Genomic DNA, 21,468 nt, shown 5'->3' with positions numbered 1-21,468 from the left:
GAATAGGAATAATCCATTTTAGCAAAGATTCATAAAGGAGACTGAACTGTGCATGCGTTTTAGCATATATCCCCTCCTTGTAGCAATTTTGGTTTTGTGTGCTTGTAATTGCTACACATTTTTCATCGCAAATAAACGACATTATTTCGGATTACAGAATATTGAAGTCAACCGGTGTTTGTGTTTCTGGCATACTGCCAGAAGAGGTTTTATTGAAAGTCTGATAAGTTGAACTTGAGGTAATGCAGGCAGGCTATTTGAAGTGCATCGTGCATTATTTTCATTTTACTGCGCTAATATTAATTTTGTTGATAACCTGCGACCTATACACAGATAATGAACCAAACGAATCCTTATTTATAAGTTCTGACTTTTTTTTTTTTTTTTAATGAAAACCCCAACACGAAAGGTATCAAAATCTATAGTACTTGCATGGGATAAAGGAGGGGTGGGGAGTAGGGGGGGAATTAGAGGATGCCAGAAACTTTGCTCTGGAGACTAAACATGGGTTCACCACCTCAAGCCTCCAATAAGCAAAGTGGTGGTATTGCACTGGTTGATGAGAGTCATCTACCAGACTGGTTATTTATTACTAATGGCCCAATGATATTAAGAATTTATAGCGTCCGTCTCTGGCTAGCCGAAACATTTCACAGCTGTCAAATATTTACTGAATAAAGTGGCAAGAACAGTGCGTGTTATACCAGTTGAGGAGGTTGCTTAAGGTATCGAGATGAGGCCCTGGGTGCTCTCTAATTACATCGATGATATAAATTGTTATTACCAGTTATCTTCCATTCAACCAGCTGGTCCATTCCTACATGTATGAAAATTTCAGCGAAATTGCTGATCTTATTAGTTTACCAGAGAAAATCATAACTGTTTTGTTCGACCTATTTTAGTTTTGGTCTCATGAAATATATTTTTTTTTTTTTTTTTTTTTTTTTTACCCAAGGTGGTATTTCCATTAATTGCTTGACTATTTAAATAGGGTGTGTACTTACGTGTGTATGTACATATAAAGGAAGTCACCTAGCACATCACAAGAAGTTATCTTATATATTTTTCTCGTTTTCGAACTCCGAGGATCGAACATGTCTTGATATCCTGACAGGTAAAAAGAAAAGATTTTATTTTATTGAGCTATGCATGCAAACTAGTTAGAAAATATAGCTCTACTTCCTGGATTGAATAATGGTAAAGGGGAGGACAGTAATTGAGAATACTTAGGTGAATGGAAAAAAAATCAGTCTCTATTCGAACATGCAGTAGTAATTGGGTGTCACTGACAGGTGGCCTCTCTTCTAGTGTCAGTTTTTTTTTTTTAAATTAGAGAAAGCAAAAGCAGAACTTTCTGTGTTTATCTGGCTAGTATACTCACTTGAGCATAAGACTATACAGTGTCGGTCATGTAATCAAAACGAACGATTTCTTCACGTACTTTTTTGACATATGATAATTTCGTACCCCATTTATTTGCACTTTTCCTGAATCTCCTTTTTTGTGTTTCACCTTCTTTCTGTAGCAGTAACCGCTCATCGCGAGTGCGTGGCATTATTCGGTCCATATATTTTAATTGGTTTCCATTGTACGGAATTTTTATTAATATCGTTCTCCTTAAAGAGTGGAATTTTTTACTCCTTCTGGCTAAGCAAGTCCGCTGAGAATTGCACGTTATCGTGTCCTGAATCTAAATTGCTTCTGCCACAGGAATCGTTATTAAGTCTATAAATTAGTATACAACAAAGAAGCTGAAGGATGAGCACCAAATAGAACCATGGGCACGCGACGAAGGCCGTAAAGGCACGGAATAACAGCTTACACTTCAGAATACGCTGTTGGCTCTGTCTTCTGGTAAAGAATGATTGAATCATAAAATCCTCTTATCTATAATAATAGAGAATAAAACAAGATAATTGGCGAAGTTGGTGTTCGGTGGACTTTGTAAGGAACGTCCACAAGCATAGAGAAAAGAGCTCAAAAGAAGATAAATTTAGAATAGGCATGTTCGCACGCCCCCACACACAGAGCTACGTATGTAATCAACACTTCTTTTCCCATCAGGAGAATAATAAGAGAAGTCAGGCAACTCAAAAGGTATAATTCCGTTCACTGATGATTGAAGTGTTAGCAGTTTGTCTTTATCAATACTGACAGCATGAGATAAAAATCAATTTGTGTGATGCATCTCTCACTTGATCAGTAAACTTTAAATATTCAAATTAAAATTTTAATATTTCTTTTGCGTGTTATTTATCATTATTATAATAAAATATACCATTCCTGTTCTGGCAAGTATAATATGAAACCCTTCGTAATGCGTCGGAAAGAATTAGGAATTAATTTTAACTTTTTTAGCTTCTTAGCAAGTTCGACAACAATACTTTAATACACCACATCACGCATGTAAACTGGTGGCCCGGGGGTCGCTTGCGGCCCTCAAACGTTTGTCGTGCCGTCCCTGAGTGTTGGCAACTTTCACAGCACATTTTATTACATATAAGTAATCCAAATGGTAAATGGTGACGCTTAAAGGATATACATTAATATCGAATTGAAATAAAATCCTTGTTATACAAACCTTCATAAATGTTGCTAGTTATCAGATCGCATATTTTTGCGGAAGGAGAAAATGATTAATATTCGGTATTTTAATAAATAATGCTAATATGCTGTTTGCACACTGATTCGGCCCTCGATTTATCCGAGAGCTATGTGTCCCCTGAACACTTCCAAGTTTGACGCCTCTGCCCTGCATCCTGTACCGTTTATCTCCTTGAACTATCAGAAGTGTGACAGCTTCTTCATACAGTAGTCGCGTTTCTTTTGTTCAGGCCTGAACATGATTCTACAAGGAATTCGGATACGTCGCCAACTTAATTAAGTGCAGGTTTTGCTTTGGAATAAGAGTATACAGGAATGCGTTCTACTATAATTTATGTAACCAGCCATTTTTTATTTAATATTATTGCCTTTACTGGAGTTGCATAATTTGTTAAGAGATAAAAAATATTAAAATGTAATGCATCACAGATAACTTTAAACAAGAGGAACCGTAAAATCGCCTATCAACAGAATTCGTGAAACTGGATTGTAAACTATTCAAAGAATCAGCAACTTGAAGACGATATTCTGCCTGGCAATATGTAGACGTATTTTCCAAATGACTTTTATAAGCATACCACGATGTGAAGAAGCAATAGCTGTTTTTTTGAACTGAAAAGTTTTGCATTACAGAAACCAAATATTGAAATCTCCCATGAGAAGATTTCAGTATTGATGATTTCAGCATTTGATCTTCTTGGGTTGCAGCATATTTTCCTAATCCTAATTACACATTCTACCTCCCTGTATGGTACCTCACTCACATAAACATCAAGGAAGAAAATCTTATGTAGAATATTATGAACCTAAACAGGTGAGATAAGACATTTCTAATAAAATGTGTCTCTAAAGTAGATGGGTTTACTACTACCTATCTTCCATTTACTACGTATCTTCAACATTCATCTCGGAGAAACGAATTCCTGGCATAGCAGTACTCTTAGCAAGAAATCAGCCAGAGAATTTATCAGTAAGGAAGAATAGAGATCTTAAATAGGGTCTCTTTGGTGAATATAGTAAAAAATAAAATAATACATATATATATATTAACAGTAATAAATGCGCAATTTCTCTTTCTTTAAATCTAGGGGGAAAAAATTTCATAAGTATAATCAGCTGCTTGGGAGCAGTCAGGTATTTAGGCTAGTGTATGCTGCTGCTGTTATTATTTGGTTTTTAGGAGCATTAGCAACTAAGGCAACTATTGATCCTTGGATATGCGGTGGTCATTCCCTGACCTTTCCACATCCTCCGTATTTGGTGGCTCGCGGGCTCGAACCCCGGTCTAATCAAGAAGTGGCTGCTACGCACTGCTGCTCCTGGCTACGGAGGCGCCCTAGTGTATGCGTGTTAAGCGCCCAGTCAGCCAATATCATAAGGTTTAAGTGTATTATGGCTATATTTCTTAGTCGATTTGCCGTTTTTTGAATGAAAAATCCGAGCTGCCAGGTTATAAATCCATGCCTCTTCTGCCAGACTAACTCGGCGACACTGTTACGAGCGGTATGAATCCCACCTTTCTCTTTCGAATAAATTAAATATTCGGTAAAGGATGAAGTAATTATTAAGTCTGATTTCCCTGGTTGCTGATGTATATTTGGATTGTGTTGAAACTCATAGAAATTGTAATACCATCAGCAAGGACGGAAATCAGTAAAGTCAAGTAAACATTATTCGAAATTAGAAATAGAATATTAAACATCCTCTAAAGGCCCAGCCCACTCGTAACCTTGCTTTGGAAAAAGTATATACAGTACAGTTTCGGCTGTATAAACTTCCGTTGGAGGGTCAAGATGTCAAGGGAAAAGTGTCTTCTCCTATAAACACATGAGCATTCTACAACGATGGGAAGATGCTATAACAGGGGAAGGACAGTTCCTCCCCGCATAAACAACAAAATACCTTGAGTTCTTTCCGAATGATGGTGATATTGAATAACATCTCGCTTGTCCAAAAATGGTCAGGAAAGTAACACCAGTGTAAGTAGCCATGACGTACATAAGGTTTGCTGCTCGTTAAGTGGTCTAGAAGAAGAGTCAACAGATGCTTTGACCATGACATAGCAACTGAGATTACCTAAAATTCTGGCCTTGGAATTAGACCATCCAATGAGAGCGATGGAAAGATACCCAAAGGATGTGACCCTCAATATAAAATCAAAGGAGAGAAAATAGAGGGAGAGAGAAGAAGTGCGTATGAAAGAGAAACAGATAGTATAGTATTGGTGAGAAGAATTAGAAAATAGTTCATCTTAGAAGATTCAAACAGTCGCGACTCTTTTGTCTGTCGTGTAAACCTTACCTAGTAGAATTGTGCGTGAAAGTCATCGTGAAAAAGTCAAGCAATTCCAGCGGCAGAATCAAGCAGAGGGAAACATCCTGAGAAGGAGGAAATCTCAATCGAAAGAGGGAAGATACAGAAAAACGGTAAGCTAAAATGTTTCATCATGTATGTGTGAGAACGAGAGATAGTTTAAATGGAATATTACGGTGACGCAGCTTTTAAAAGATGATTCCTTTCTAAATTGATTTCTTTCTATGTTTTATATATGTTACCCATGAATTATATACATGCCGCGGTACAACAGTTAGGTACCATGAATATTAACTGGTTAACATAAAGATCTGATATCCTAATGTATGTACTTAAAATAATAAATGTTTTAAATGTTGAAACGTTCACAAATACTAAAGGTCTTAAATATTAAACAGAAGAGAAAAGGGAGAAAAGACGATGGTACCCAGTTGATATTCAACAAAGGCCAATAGAAATATATATATGTTTATGGATCGTATAAATTGTTGTATTAATGGTATGGCTCTTGTAAGAGAAATAAAATTATAAGGAATCATGGTATAATCTTAAAACGGTTTAAATCAAATGACGATAATTTCCTAATCTTTAATAAGAGGATGAAATGTTATAAAAGTGTGAATGAGTTATATATATATGTGTATTTCTTTTGTAATGTGTTTTATATATTGTATTAAATGATTGTTTTGTTACAATTACTGCCTCGTTGCTGACTTCAGATCACATCAGTATTCACCTGGGGTTGATTAAGTTCAATTAAAAATATTGCGCTAGGAAGGAAATATATATGTATATATATATATATAATTAATTAAATTATTAATTAAATTCTTTCTTAGTTACACAACGCAAGAAACAGATTCAAATCGCATGCATAGTAGAGGAAATAGATTATTCATCTCATCTATTATGTATTAGGATATACGAAATCTGGTCCTAAACAAAAGCCACTAGACACACAGAGTAAGCCATAACTATGTTGGGGAAGATTACTGATTAAGGAGAAAATTTTAATCATGCGAATATAACTTAATGACAGCTTTTATAGCAATTATAGAATATTCTAACAATTCACTCCCCCCCCCCACAATCTGTTGCCGTGATTTTATAGCAATACCCCCCCCCCAACAAAGTGTCGCCGTGACCAGCACGAATAACATTTTGTTGTCGCGATCAGTACAAATAAGCAATTATGGCTTTAGAAAATTAGGGGAAGTTTACTAAAATTTCTAACGTTTTTTTTAAGTATGTGAATAAGCATTAAAAGGATAAAAGTAATGTCTGAAGCAAAAGTTAATGATTACTGATGTCCTGAGAGTATAGCAACAGGTATTATGTTTTCTGTTTTACTCAGCATTGCTGAATTATCATTATTATGAAATATATTATGAATTATGGTATTTCTATATGATCATGCATAGCAACAAGTAGTAATATTTAATAAAATAAGGGAGTATATCTGGGTTTAAGAACATGAAATAGTTAACTAAAGAAAATTTAGTTAGAAAATTGAAGCTTAAACTTAGATCAGTAGATCTATAAAAGGTTCAAAATATATACATTAGTTACTGCTTGCTGCTAACCTAACCTTAGCATTATATCTTTTGTGGGGCAATTGTGATATAGTTTGATTTAAAAAAAAAAAAATGGAAGAACCAAGTTTAGAAGGGCCAAATTTAGAAATGTCTGAACCATTATTTCCCACCCAACCCGAGGCAACACCTGCGAGGGTGTATCCACCTCAGATTGCTGGTTTTCTTAACCTGGTCCCGATGTACCACGGTAGAGATGACGAAGTTATGACGATTTCTTATTTTTTCGAGATACTCGAAGAAATCGCGGTCATTGCTGGGTGGTCTAGTAGGGAGAAAATCGCAGTAATTAAAAGCCGGCTTAGAGATTGTGCTGCTGAGTTCTTGTCTCACTCAATCGAGTTAAGATCAGAAAAAGATTATGATAAAATTAAAGAAACATTCTTGACAAGATTTGAACGTACACAACCTGTCATATCGCAATTACAGAAGTTCAGTAATGCTAGACAGGGAACAGACGAATCAGTTATCCAGTTTGGAACTCGTCTGAAAAATTTGTGCAGAGCAGCTTTCAAAACTGAAAGTGAAACACAAGAGGTTATAACTTTGAGAGATCAGACTCTCTTGGCACAATTTTTGAGCGGGTTAAATACAAAACTGAAGCGATTAGTACTAAGCCAAAATCCGGCCACTTTTCAATCAGCCTTGGACATAGCAATGCTTGAGGAACAGAATAATAGCCTCGTACAGGGAAAACAGGTAACCATCAGCGCGGTTCAAACAACTGAACCTCAGATTAAACAGATGTTAGGACCAGTGCAAGAACAAATTCTATCATTACAACATTCATTAGATAAGTTAACAATTAACAATGCAGATCTGAACGGTCTAGAAAAACAAATGGCTTCACTTAATAACAGGTTTCAGCAGTATGCAGATGAAATTAACCAACAGCTGGGAGAAATTAGACAAAAACAATATAGGCCTTATTACTCACCTAATATACGCCGAGATACAGCTGTTAGACCGATCTCTTTCACTGCTCCTCAAGCAGAGAGATGGGGAAATCAGGGAGCTCGCAATCAAAATGTATCAAATTACATCAGATATAACAGTAAGTGGCAGGGGCAAACGCAGAGACCTGTAAACATTGATAGGGATAAATGGTGTCAATATCCTGCTGAGAAACCACACGAGCCTAACTACCGTCGGAGAGCGCCAGATAGAAATAACTACACTGGGGTGACACAAGTTGGGAGGTCCGTTATTGACAGGACAAACGATCGCTTTTCAAACAATATAAATCCTAATTCCTCCTATGTCAAAGATAGAGGAGAAACATATAATACCAATAGGGGACGATCGCCCAGAATAATAAATCGCAGGCAGGTAAACCATATGGGAGTTAATTCACATTGGCAACCTAATCGCCAAACAAGTTGACTAAAAAGACCCTTCCCATCAAAACCTCAATTAAGATATCCTAGAGCAGAACATGGCGTTTTCACTGCCGAAAATGACATGGACTTACCTCTAGTTGCTGGTTTAATCCAGGGCATTCCGACTAAATTTTTAATTGATAGTGGTGCGTCAGTATCTTTAATTAGTGCAGGGATCTTTAATAAAATCAGACATCACAGGTCCTTGAAACAAAGACCCCCTGAAGTTACTGTTTGTGGGATAGGAGGTAATGTTGTGCCCATACGCACAAAAATTTCAGTAAATTTAAATTTAGATGGGAAAACATTTAAAGAACAGGTCCTCGTAGCCTTAGATGCCTTAAGTCCAAAATATGATGTTGTTCTTGGATCAGATATTTTGCGAAAACGATCTTTTGTCCTAGATTCAGGCAAACGAATTTTAAAATCTCTGCCACTAGGCATTTGCATGAGAGAAATAGGGGTTAGAGAAAGAATTTTAGGTGATACAAAACCCACTATAGGAAAACTAACATCTAAACACATTATCCCACCTAACACTGAGACAGTGCTTACTGTGCAGTGCGATCACAAGCTTTTTCCTGAACAGGCAGTAATAATCGAACCAAATTATAATTTAGGCATTAATGACCTAGCTGTTTGTTGCTCATTAGATCAGTTATCTCAAGACAGGCGTGCTTCTGTCGCGATTGCGAATGTTTCGGCCGAGCCACTGCATTTAGCAAAAGGGACAGGTCTTGTTAAAATAGAATGTGTTAATATGAAAGAAGCTAATTTTACAGGGGAGAAAGAAAAGGTTAGGAGATCTTCTCCAGTGTCTATAGAAGAACTTCAAACTGAATCATTTAACTGATTCCCAACGAAAGCAACTGTCTAAATTGTTACTGGAATATAGAGATGTTTTTGCCAAATCTCCTTCCCAGTTAGGCAATTCTAAAATCTTACAACATAGAATAAAGCTCACAGATGACATTCCAGTTGCACAGCGTGCATACCGAACGCCGTATTCTCTGCGAACTGAGGTAGATCGCCAAATTGATGAACTAAGAGAGGCAGGGATAATTTCTCCGAGTGTTTCACCATACAGTGCTCCGATCGTCATGGTTAAGAAACGTGACAATTCTTTTAGATTATGTATTGACTTTCGAAAACTTAACGCGAAAACGGTCGCAGATAGTTACCCTCTGCCTCAAATCTCGGAGATATTGCAGCTGTTATCAGAATCTCGTTTCTTTTCCACTCTCGATCTTCAATCTGGCTTTTGGCAGATCCCAATTCATCCTGCTGATAAGCACAAAACGGCATTTACAACGGGTCAAGATTTATGGGAGTGGGAAAAATTACCACAAGGATTAAAAAATAGCCCAGCCAGTTTTGTGCGAGCTATGGGAATTGCTTTGCAGGGTTTAAAAAAACAATCCATCTTCTGTTATATGGACGACGTTGTGATAGCCAGTAAAACCTTTACAGAACATATTGAAAGATTGAAGACCGTTTTTCAGCGTCTGAGACAATACGATCTCAAGCTAAAACCTTCTAAGTGTGATTTCCTAAAGCCAGAAGTCATTTATCTGGGTCATCTCATCAACTCCGAAGGCGTCCGTCCAAATCCAGAAAATGTAGAAGCCATCAAAAAGAGTTTAGCTCCTAGGACGGTAAAACAAGTCAGAAGATTTCTAGGTATGACAGGATTTTATAGAAAGTTTATTAAAGACTATGCGGAGATATCTTTCCCGTTGACCAGACTGACAAAGAAAGACACTTCCTTCAAATGGGACGAAGCAACACAGGCTGCTTTTGAGAAGCTTAAAATGGCCCTGATAACAGAACCTGTTTTGATTTATCGTAACGTTTCCAAAATGTTCTATTTGTCTTCTGATGCTAGCGATATTGCTATCTCGGGATTGTTGGAGCAGATTGCAGAAGATGGAGAGGAACATCCTATTGCTTACGTTAGCCGTCTGTTAAAACAAGCTGAAAGGTCATATAGTACAGTGGAAAAGGAGAGTTTAGCAGTCGTTTTCTCCATTTCGAAGTTTAGACCTTTTCTATACGGGTTTAAATTTCAGATAATTTCTGATCATGCACCATTAAGATATCTTCTCCAATTAAAGAACCCCAGCCCTAGACTAATGCGCTGGAATTTAATGTTACAAGATTACGAATTTGAGGTTACTTACCGTCCTGGCCGTCTGCATTCTAATGCTGATTATTTATCTAGACCAGTATTAGAGGAAGATGCTAAGCCTAAGAGGCAAAGGAAATCTAAGAACGAACATGTTGCGACGATGTCGACCGGAATTACACTTGAAACACTGGTAATGCCGAAGGAAGCCACTAAAGAGTTGGTAAGAACATTACAAAGAGAAGATAATAAATTGAAATCGTTGATCACTCATTTAGAGGGAAACACCCAAGCCTTAGCAAGAATTCCAGATTCATACTATTTAAATGATGGTGTTTTATGCCATTATACTTTACCTGACACAAGATCAACTCGAGAACAGCCTTTTGAACAAATAGTGGTTCCACATGCATTAAAACGAGAGATCTTAGACGCTTGTCACAGCACTCCTTCGGCTGGGCACTTGGCGTTTGATAAAACTTTACAGAAGATACGGAGAAATTTCTTCTGGGTGAATATGTTTTCTGACATTAAAGCTTATGTGAACACTTGTCCTTCATGTTTAGAAAGAAGAGGATATAATCCAAAAGCAAAAGCTAGCCTTATGCGGGTTCCTTTTGAGACAATTCCTTGGTATCGAGTAAGCATGGATATTCTTGGTCCACTGCCGACCAGTCTGGAGGGCGATAAATATCTGCTGATGGTCGTAGATTGTTTTACACGTTATGTAGAGGCAATACCACTGAAGACACAGAAAGCAGAAGAAGTGGCGACCGCTTTTGTGAATCATGTAGTTGCTAGACACGGAATTCCACAGATTTTATTGACTGACAGAGGAAGTAACTTCTTATCAACCTTAATGAAAGAGATCTATCAAAAACTAGGCATTAAGAAATTGGAAACCACTGCGTATCATCCGCAGTCAAACGCAAAAATAGAAAGGCTGAATAGAACTTTAGCAGCAATTCTATCGCATGTCGTGAATGCTACTCAGTCAGACTGGCATACCTGTGTGCCATTGGCAGTAGCAGCATATCATTCAGCTGTACATTCTGCTACTCATGAAACACCAAATTATTTAATGTATGGGAGAGATATTGTGATGCCTCAGCACATCTGGACTTCAGAAATACACCCTACATACGCTTCTTTAGAGCATTATTCAGAGCAAATGGTAGCAAGGATGCAGCGGACTTATGAAATAGTTCGGCAGCATCTGGAAGACGCTGCACAAACACAAGAACAATATCGCTCTACTAAAGCTGTAGATAAGCAGATTAGGGTTGGAAGCATAGTATATCTTTATACTCCTATGGTAAAACCAGGTAGAACACGCAAATTGTCTCGACAGAGTAGTGGTCCATATCGGGTCATATCACAGACATCAGAAGTTAATTTTCAGATTCAACATATATATCATCCTAAGGATAAGCAACTGGTACATGTAGACAGATTAACGAAAGTGATAGATCGCAAACCATTTCCAGAGCTGCGTTTAGAGTCTTCTGAGACTACTACATCACCTGAACGATCCTCAGAAAACACTAAACCAAAAAGAGTATATGTGGAATCGGAAACAGATGAAGAAGAAGAATGGGTCGAACCGGTTTACTATCAGCCACAAAGTTTACCCGTTTCAATTCCATTAGCGTATTTGCCAAATAGGGGTCAGAAACAAGCGACACAAATAAAGCAAAACCAACAGGCAAGTCCACAGAGTGGAAAACAAGAGGAAACTGTCACTTTGCCAGTCAGAAAACAGCAAGTGTGTTCTCAGCCAACACATCAATATAATTTACGCAGCAAAGGCCATGAGCCTCATTTTATATCAGTTCCTGAAAAGGAAGATGTGAAAATACATCCTCAGGCATCAAATAGAGTAATTGTTCCTGAGACAATTCAAAAGTCAGATGAAGAAATGGACCAAAGCGGCCCCTCTCAAAATACTGGAAAGGAAGATGAATCTCAGCCAGCTCAAGTCTGCTCTGAAGAAAAGGCAGAAGCAGCAGCGCCACACTCTGAAAATCAGAGTCTTTACGATCGATTTGTACGATGGGTGAATGTACCTGAAATTGAACCCGATCCTGAACCAACTTCAGAACGAAACTGGGCGAACGATGGATATGATCTTTTAGTGAAGTGGATAAATGCAAAGGACTGAGCACATGATTAATCTCAGGAATTAGCATTTTGTGTATTGTACCTGATTTAATTCAGCATTAAAAGGGTTACCATAATGAAAGGTTGAAAAAAAAATGGATTGTATTCAAATCTATCATCATGTTTTATCAGCAGTTGTTATTGGATAGCTCAACGAGCACAGATTGTTATACAGTATAGTTAGTAACACAGGAAGGAGAATTTAATTTATTGTAACTGAGAAGTTTCAAGCAAAGGCATAAGTTATTCTTTTGAAGATAAAAAAAAAAAAAAAAGGTGAATAGTGCCAGAACTTTTAATCAACTAATAGTGATGAACCATTATTACTGAGCGGATGATAATTTTCATCCCGCACAAAAAAAAAAATATATTTCGAGTATACAGGATTGAAAGAGGAGAGGAAGGATTGCAATTGGTATAGGGCTTCACCGGTACCCCTAGTCCCCTTTTGTTTTCTCTCTCTCTCTCTCTCTTGTATACCTAAATTCAAGTTCAAGAAGGAAGATTCAGAGTGATATCTAAGGAAGACAATAATCGCTCTTTTGGAGATGAGATGAGGCATTTAGCCTGGGGACGGCTGGTTCCTCCCAGTTATTATTTGTTTTATCATGTTTCTAAAGAGAAGAGTTAAGAGATAACATCATATCTGAATTCTAAGATCAAGATAAGGGGATCTTCTTCTTGTGCTGATTGTTTTGCAAAAAAAAAAAAAAAAAAAAAAAAAAAAACTCATTTTACTCTTAAAAGATCTGGAGCAATCTAGATCAGAATAGACTGCCACTTAATTGGAATCGTTCTGAACTTGTGAACGTCTTAATCACTGAGTCTTCTAATAAAGCATTTTCTTTTGATTTTTCTTGGTGTAATCATGCAATACTCACGTTATATCTTTGTGCTATACGTCCTATTCAAGAGAGATCTTCAATTCCAGTTTGCTAAAATCATCACAAGTGTTACCAAATAGTGATGTGTTTTATTCGAATTGGTCAAGTAAAAGATGAAGAGAACTCAATCGTTGAAGAGAATAAGAAGAAGGAAATAAACATTCCTTTTAATGGTTTATCATTTTCTATTAGATATATTCTGTTTCTTTGGTGAAACTGAAGTTTGGTTTATGTCTTTGTCATTTATTACTATATGTATTTTAGTAATCAAATAATTCATTGTTCATAAATATGCTGAGAGAATATATATTAAAGTATGTTTTTTTATTATATGTATCATCTCTTCTGAGTGATTTGGAAGATACGAAAAGACAGACTAATTGTGAAAGAAAACAAAGTTGTTCACTCATGGAAGTGTTTGAAGCAAGAAAAGATGCAGATACCGAATCGAAACTGAAGAAGTGGACGATTAGACTGGAGTGTATAATCATAGCTGAAGCAAGTGCGTGATTAAGGACAGTAATACAAAGGAAATGAAAGAACATAAGAGATATGTATTTGAACACTCAGTTTTTTTTTAACAGTTTTTTATCTAAGACTAAATGTTCAGGACTATAGTGAATCCCGAATGCAAAGGAATGGTGATTATTCAAGAAATAAATAATGTCTCAGAATAATATTATGTATGCTTTTCTTATATAACATTGTATTACTTATGTTAATGACTTAGAAGTATTCTAATAATCTATATTGCTACATTGATATAATGATAAAGTAAATATACCCATGTTAATCTTCAATTATTTAGTAATGATATCAAATGATTATTTTATGTAAAGGAAGGAATCATTTTTTTTTGTTTGAAGTCGCACCTACTTTCCCAAAGCTTACCAAAGATTGAGTTCCTGGATTTTCATCCCGTAAACTAAATCTTTTTCTCGGGGGAGAGAGCAGTGTTACGAGCGGTATGAATCCCACCTTTCTCTTTCGAATAAATTAAATATTCGGTAAAGGATGAAGTAATTATTAAGTCTGATTTCCCTGGTTGCTGATGTATATTTGGATTGTGTTGAAACTCATAGAAATTGTAATACCATCAGCAAGGACGGAAATCAGTAAAGTCAAGTAAACATTATTCGAAATTAGAAATAGAATATTAAACATCCTCTAAAGGCCCAGCCCACTCGTAACCTTGCTTTGGAAAAAGTATATACAGTACAGTTTCGGCTGTATAAACTTCCGTTGGAGGGTCAAGATGTCAAGGGAAAAGTGTCTTCTCCTATAAACACATGAGCATTCTACAACGATGGGAAGATGCTATAACAGGGGAAGGACAGTTCCTCCCCGCATAAACAACAAAATACCTTGAGTTCTTTCCGAATGATGGTGATATTGAATAACATCTCGCTTGTCCAAAAATGGTCAGGAAAGTAACACCAGTGTAAGTTGCCATGACGTACATAAGGTTTGCTGCTCGTTAAGTGGTCTAGAAGAAGAGTCAACAGATGCTTTGACCATGACATAGCAACTGAGATTACCTAAAATTCTGGCCTTGGAATTAGACCATCCAATGAGAGCGATGGAAAGATACCCAAAGGATGTGACCCTCAATATAAAATCAAAGGAGAGAAAATAGAGGGAGAGAGAAGAAGTGCGTATGAAAGAGAAACAGATAGTATAGTATTGGTGAGAAGAATTAGAAAATAGTTCATCTTAGAAGATTCAAACAGTCGCGACTCTTTTGTCTGTCGTGTAAACCTTACCTAGTAGAATTGTGCGTGAAAGTCATCGTGAAAAAGTCAAGCAATTCCAGCGGCAGAATCAAGCAGAGGGAAACATCCTGAGAAGGAGGAAATCTCAATCGAAAGAGGGAAGATACAGAAAAACGGTAAGCTAAAATGTTTCATCATGTATGTGTGAGAACGAGAGATAGTTTAAATGGAATATTACGGTGACGCAGCTTTTAAAAGATGATTCCTTTCTAAATTGATTTCTTTCTATGTTTTATATATGTTACCCATGAATTATATACATGCCGCGGTACAACAGTTAGGTACCATGAATATTAACTGGTTAACATAAAGATCTGATATCCTAATGTATGTACTTAAAATAATAAATGTTTTAAATGTTGAAACGTTCACAAATACTAAAGGTCTTAAATATTAAACAGAAGAGAAAAGGGAGAAAAGACGATGGTACCCAGTTGATATTCAACAAAGGCCAATAGAAATATATATATGTTTATGGATCGTATAAATTGTTGTATTAATGGTATGGCTCTTGTAAGAGAAATAAAATTATAAGGAATCATGGTATAATCTTAAAACGGTTTAAATCAAATGACGATAATTTCCTAATCTTTAATAAGAGGATGAAATGTTATAAAAGTGTGAATGAGTTATATATATATGTGTATTTCTTTTGTAATGTGTTTTATATATTGTATTAAATGATTGTTTTGTTACAATTACTGCCTCGTTGCTGACTTCAGATCACATCAGTATTCACCTGGGGTTGATTAAGTTCAATTAAAAATATTGCGCTAGGAAGGAAATATATATGTATATATATATATATATAATTAATTAAATTATTAATTAAATTCTTTCTTAGTTACACAACGCAAGAAACAGATTCAAATCGCATGCATAGTAGAGGAAATAGATTATTCATCTCATCTATTATGTATTAGGATATACGAAATCTGGTCCTAAACAAAAGCCACTAGACACACAGAGTAAGCCATAACTATGTTGGGGAAGATTACTGATTAAGGAGAAAATTTTAATCATGCGAATATAACTTAATGACAGCTTTTATAGCAATTATAGAATATTCTAACAATTCACTCCCCCCCCCACAATCTGTTGCCGTGATTTTATAGCAATTCCCCCCCCCCCCCCCCCAACAACACTGCAAAAAAGCCCATAAGAAGAATTCCTCCTTTCCGCGAGGGATGCGATCGCAGGCCTTTTCCATTTGAGGTGCGATAGAACGTTGATCGAAACCACTCTGCTCTACGTGAGGGTTATAGATAATCTGGATTATAGTCACATGATTATGCTGTATTTGAAACTCTCAATATTTTTAACCTTAGGGCACCGAACATTTAATCCCATAAAATGGGATTTACAGCGTGAAGTGCTATACGAGGACTAAACATTCTCAACATTAATAGCCGGTTATTATTCTTTAATGAGGCCTACACTTGTGCAGGTTTCTTCAACGAATTATAACCTGCTGTTTCCTGCCCAAAAGCCACAGACAATTTACAAACACCTCCATTTTTCAAAACTCCCCTCTTGTTACCACATATGAGATCACGTACCTTAAACGGATACGTGATTATCATTCAAATATCGTTCGTCCTAAATGTCAGGTACCGTGTAAATTAAACTACGCAGATACCACGTGTATGTGCAACGAAAGTAGACTCAAAGCTGCATACACGTGTGAAAACTTTATAGATTATTCATATGAAACTTATTGATTGGTCATGTTTGTCGATACAAACAAACTATGGTTATCTCCATTCTTGAAAGAAGAGCAGTTATAAAGTAGTTCATCATTTGTAGCCTTACAGAAGTCAACAGTTTATTATGCATGAGAAACCATCGTTAACGAAATCAAGGAACAATTCTTGAAAGAAATATTAATTTCATTTTTATAAGCTAAATTTTTTTGTACAAGATCAAATGAGAAGGAAATTAGTCATACGAAATGCGAATTTATTATATTATCTTAATATCATATTTTAAAATTTTCATCCTATATAAATAATAAATAAGCTAACAGAAACGTCCGCATGTATATTATTTGGTGACTTCAGTAACTTAACTGTATAATTTCCTCTTAATTAATTCGATCAAAATCATTCTATTTCTTTCCATGAATATCCAAAAGTTGCTAATATGAAATATCCAACCACAATTCAGGTTTCTGCAGATAACTAACTTATTTTAAAATGTGGGTGCATTATGGGGGGATGACAGCGAAAGTCCGCCCTCCAAGAATATGTAGTTTTATTTTCTATATTTGTACTGTCACATGTTTAAGCTTGTAAAAGCTATAAATGCGGAATGTATGTGTCTCGCGCCCCAGACAATTTCTAGGCGCGCCACTGCTTGAAAAGCAATTTTCTGTTTCTTCAGCAACGTATAAAATGTCTTTGAGTGATTTACTGCAGACTCCGGTCTAATTAAGTTATAACCGCCCCTTTCCTGCGAATGGATGTTTATCAGAGATGTTTTCTCAACAGTTCCTCCTTCATCCTCTTAATATCTCTCTATAAGTCACGGAAAACTCTTCAACGAGATCTTTCAAGAGAGTGAGACTTTTATGCTCCTCTAGGGGCCGTATTTACAAGGGTAATATAAGTTGAAGCTGTCTTTTAACTGTGTATTCTCCGGGAGGGTTCCTTTAATGCTGCACATCCGTCACACGACGATCGTTTCCTTGCTCAGCTTTCTCTCTAAAGTAATTTCCGTCGTTAACTGATCGGTGTGGAGTCGAGATCTTAACTACACTTAGTGGCTAATATTATATGCTGTGTATATATGTGGCAGGGGAGTAGGGTAGTCGTTTACTCGAAAAGTCGTTAGCACTGAACGAAGTTGGCAATCGTTATGCAAATTGACAAATAGAAACTGGTGAGAGTCAATCGATTATCATATGGCTCAGATGCTCAGTATCCAATGGCCGTCGCCTCAGATATAATGCCCTCAATATCAGCTGATTCGAGATTCGATAATTAAATTAGTTAATTCACATATATTGTGTTTTAATACCTTTCTTCCGGATGATATCTGACAATATCGCATAAGGCGCAAACAAATTCCAAAATTGTCATTGTCAGTAATAATAAAAAAAAAAAAAAAAAAAAACAACTTCCCATTCGCTTCCTTGAATTTATTTAAGCTATCAACTTCCACAGGGACAGATGGAAGCTTGTTTCAGCAGTCAATCACTCGCTGGCTAAAGGAAAATTTCCGCACATCTGTTCTGCAATTGTCTTTCCTCAGTTTGAATTTATGCCCCCTCAAGTGTGTAATCTGAGCAAATGGAAAAATTACTTCAGCATTTAGCTTGCACAAACCATTCAAAGCTTCAACCAGATCACCTCGCAGGTGCCTAGTCTCCAGAAGCTGCAATTTGCAGAACTCAAGCCTTTTTTGGTAAGAGCACCCCTTTGTTCCACTCACCAGTCTCGTTGCCCTTCTCTGTACTCGTTCCAGGAGCTCTACATCCTTCCTAAAATTTTGTCTCGAGACCTTTGTGTAGTACTCAAGGTGTGGCCTGACCATTGCCTTATATAAAATCTAAAGTAATATAAAATAAATTACTTTATTTTGTATATTTAAGCCACAGCTTCTTAACACGCTTTTACATTAATTTCAACTGATCTGATTCGGTGAAGGCTACATTCTGGCAGCCCTAATTTAATTAAAGCAATTAAGTTAGGGTCGTCAGAATGTAAGGGGACAATGAACAAGTGGTATTTATCTACTGAATAAAAAGAACTAGGTCAGGTATGAAACTATGCATTTTTTTTTACTTTATAGTGAGTGAAAAAAACTTTTACGACCCCTGTTTTCTATTTCCTTTTTTGTTCTTCTCTTTCCACCGTCGGCCTTACTAGTTTTGGAGCCACAGTATATCCTCTATACTTCAAAGCAGAAAATTAAAAAAAAAAAAAAAAAATAATAAATAATAAAAAAAAATTGATAACAACTCAAGATAATATGAGATCTGACTCTGTATAAAGCAATAAAACTTTTGAACAATAAAATAAAAATTTTTATTTACTTCGAGTTTCTTAGAGATGATTTTCCCCCCGGTTTCATTAGAAACTAGGAAATAATCGCCTGTAAAAAACAGGAAGTAAAGTTTAAACTTTTCTCGAACATCAAAAAAGAGTGGAAAACTTCTATGGCTAAGCGGGATTTATTGCGTTTCTGGGAATCTTAGCATTCCTACCATTATTTCAAAGTCCTGTGCTTCTCGTACTATTAAAATCCCGTATATTAAAAACACAGACGGCATTCCATGGACATCTGTTCGACCGAGAAATGAACACAGAGTCTGGTGATAGATGAGGTCATTAGGGGCAAGCGTAATGCCAGTTTAGAATCAATGGTGTTTGCGCGTAATGCGAACAGCAGGATTTTTTTGTTCCCCTTTTACTTGTATTTATTTATTTTTGAACGTAACGTACAGGCAGATGGTTGTCGCCATTGATCTGTGCTTCATCGGAAATGAGCGTGAACATTTAATTCCTGAATTTTATTCAGATAAATTTCCTGATAAATGAAGCGTAATTAAACACTTTGAAATGTCTCAGGATCCCTTAAGTAGAAGTTGACAATTTAATTACTATTTGCAAATTAACGAATTTTTGTATTTTTACTATCGGATTATACATGCAGCTCTTCACGTTTCTAAATCAGTCATATTTTTCCTTACTAGGCTACACTTCCATTTATTCTCAGAGTATTAAAATTATTCTGAACTTGCTACGCGAGATTACTTTTTCTTAACTGAAAATGTTGCAGTCTTGAATCGATAAAGGATACGTTTAGGACGCCTGTTACATCGTAATGGTGTTTTGTGCTGAAATTCGTTTTACTGCTACCGTTATTGAAATGTTAATTTTACTCTCGGTAGTTAACTAGAAATTCACTCAACAAGTTCCTCGTCAATTATCTTCATTGATTTTATAACATTGACTTTAAGCAGATAAGCACAACCTGTAGTGGGCACGCCTCTGTTGTTTTAAACACAAAGCAAAGTACTTGTTAAGAGATGGGACTTACGTGCCAATTAGGGATGCACATTTAGATTTTAATTTTTATTTTTTTGGTTTATTTAAACAAGTAACAAACGAGTTTTTTTATGGCTCAATTTTCTAGTTTTAGGCTAGAATTGATCTTTATAGTACTTTAGAGATGTTTTGGGACAAGTAATTATTTATATCATTGTTATTATTTTAACTAATTCACAGGAATTATGAACACTTTGATCTTGTATATTTTCTTTTCTGACTGAGTTGTTTTGCTGCTGGAGCAGAACAACGACATGCTGTAAACAAGAAAACTACCTTATATCAAGCAAAAGTGAAAAATGTAATCTCTGAATAATCCATGTGAATAATACAATAGTGTGCCCAAGGACTTTAGGGGAATCCATTTTCCACCGCTCTCCACCTTGAAGTTGTGCATAATACTTATTATGATACAAAATCTGAGACTGTCTGAAAGCTGAGACACAGCTTGGCACCGTGACAAGCAAGTTCATTAGAATTTTCTTTGCACTGTTTGTATTGGAAAATCTTCAATATGTTGTTGGGGGGCATTCAAACAAAAATTGAACGGCACACAGAATTGGTATAATTCTGTGTGTCGTTTTGATTTTATTAGCTGAGGATATGTAATCGTAATAGATGACCAGCTATTTAAGTCAAAAAAAAGTAATTGACAGCAACAACTGATTATTTCTCAGATAAAATATTGAAAATTATTATATGATCGTGTTTTACAGTCCTCGCAGGTAATAAGTATAATTGTTACGATCACCTCTTTCCACACCGCGTGGAAAAGGCTTAAGTTCCATCAAGACGGGAGGAGTTTTTAATGGCATTTTTTCTCCCCCACACTGTGTCCCAGTTTGTCTGTCTTTGACGAGGGTTAAACGGTTTCCCCCAATTTTTTTTCCATTAAGCAAAACTAACCGAAGGATATGCGCAATTTACGCATACAAACTGATACTTCATACCCTTAGTTTCTTTGATGTAAACAAAACATCGAATTGACTTAGTTGTCTGAGTTCAATTTTTAATATTTTTCATCACTAAAAGTTTTGTAACATAACTGCTCATCTCAGATAAAAAGCCCATCTCCCAAATTCTTCAAGCACTGAGGATCCGCAGTGCCTACATATAACGGAATTTTTCTGTCTGTTTTTCAGCATATATATATAAAAAAAAAATGGTGCAATATGGTCTGAGATGCTGTTTCGCCATAAACCATCAAGGAATTGAAGAAAAACATTTCTAAGTGGTTAGCATATTTCAGTAGTCGTGACACACGTTGCGGCAGTCAGCTGGTAAGTCAGACGTTGTGTGACATGTCTCATATTTCATCCAAAGAAGTCAACAAATAATGGCGGACCAATTTTTAAAATCTCTTTTTCTTCCATTTATATAAACAGCATATAATTATAATAACATTCTAAAACAGAGCAGATCATTGTATTATATTTTATGGCAAAATGTCATATCATACATTGCCTTTTCTTTTTGTACCAAAAGTGAATCGAAGCGTTATTTACAGATTCGTTCACAAAATGACCCTACTCAGATTGAATTAAGCGCCATCAATGCAATATGTGTGTTCATAATTTATTGTTTTTAC

The sequence above is a fragment of the Mastigoproctus giganteus genome, chromosome 7, assembly GCF_048544385.1.
Source record: "Mastigoproctus giganteus isolate SK-2022 chromosome 7, ASM4854438v1, whole genome shotgun sequence".
NCBI lineage: Eukaryota > Metazoa > Arthropoda > Arachnida > Uropygi > Thelyphonidae > Mastigoproctus > Mastigoproctus giganteus.
This window is presented reverse-complemented; position numbering follows the sequence as displayed.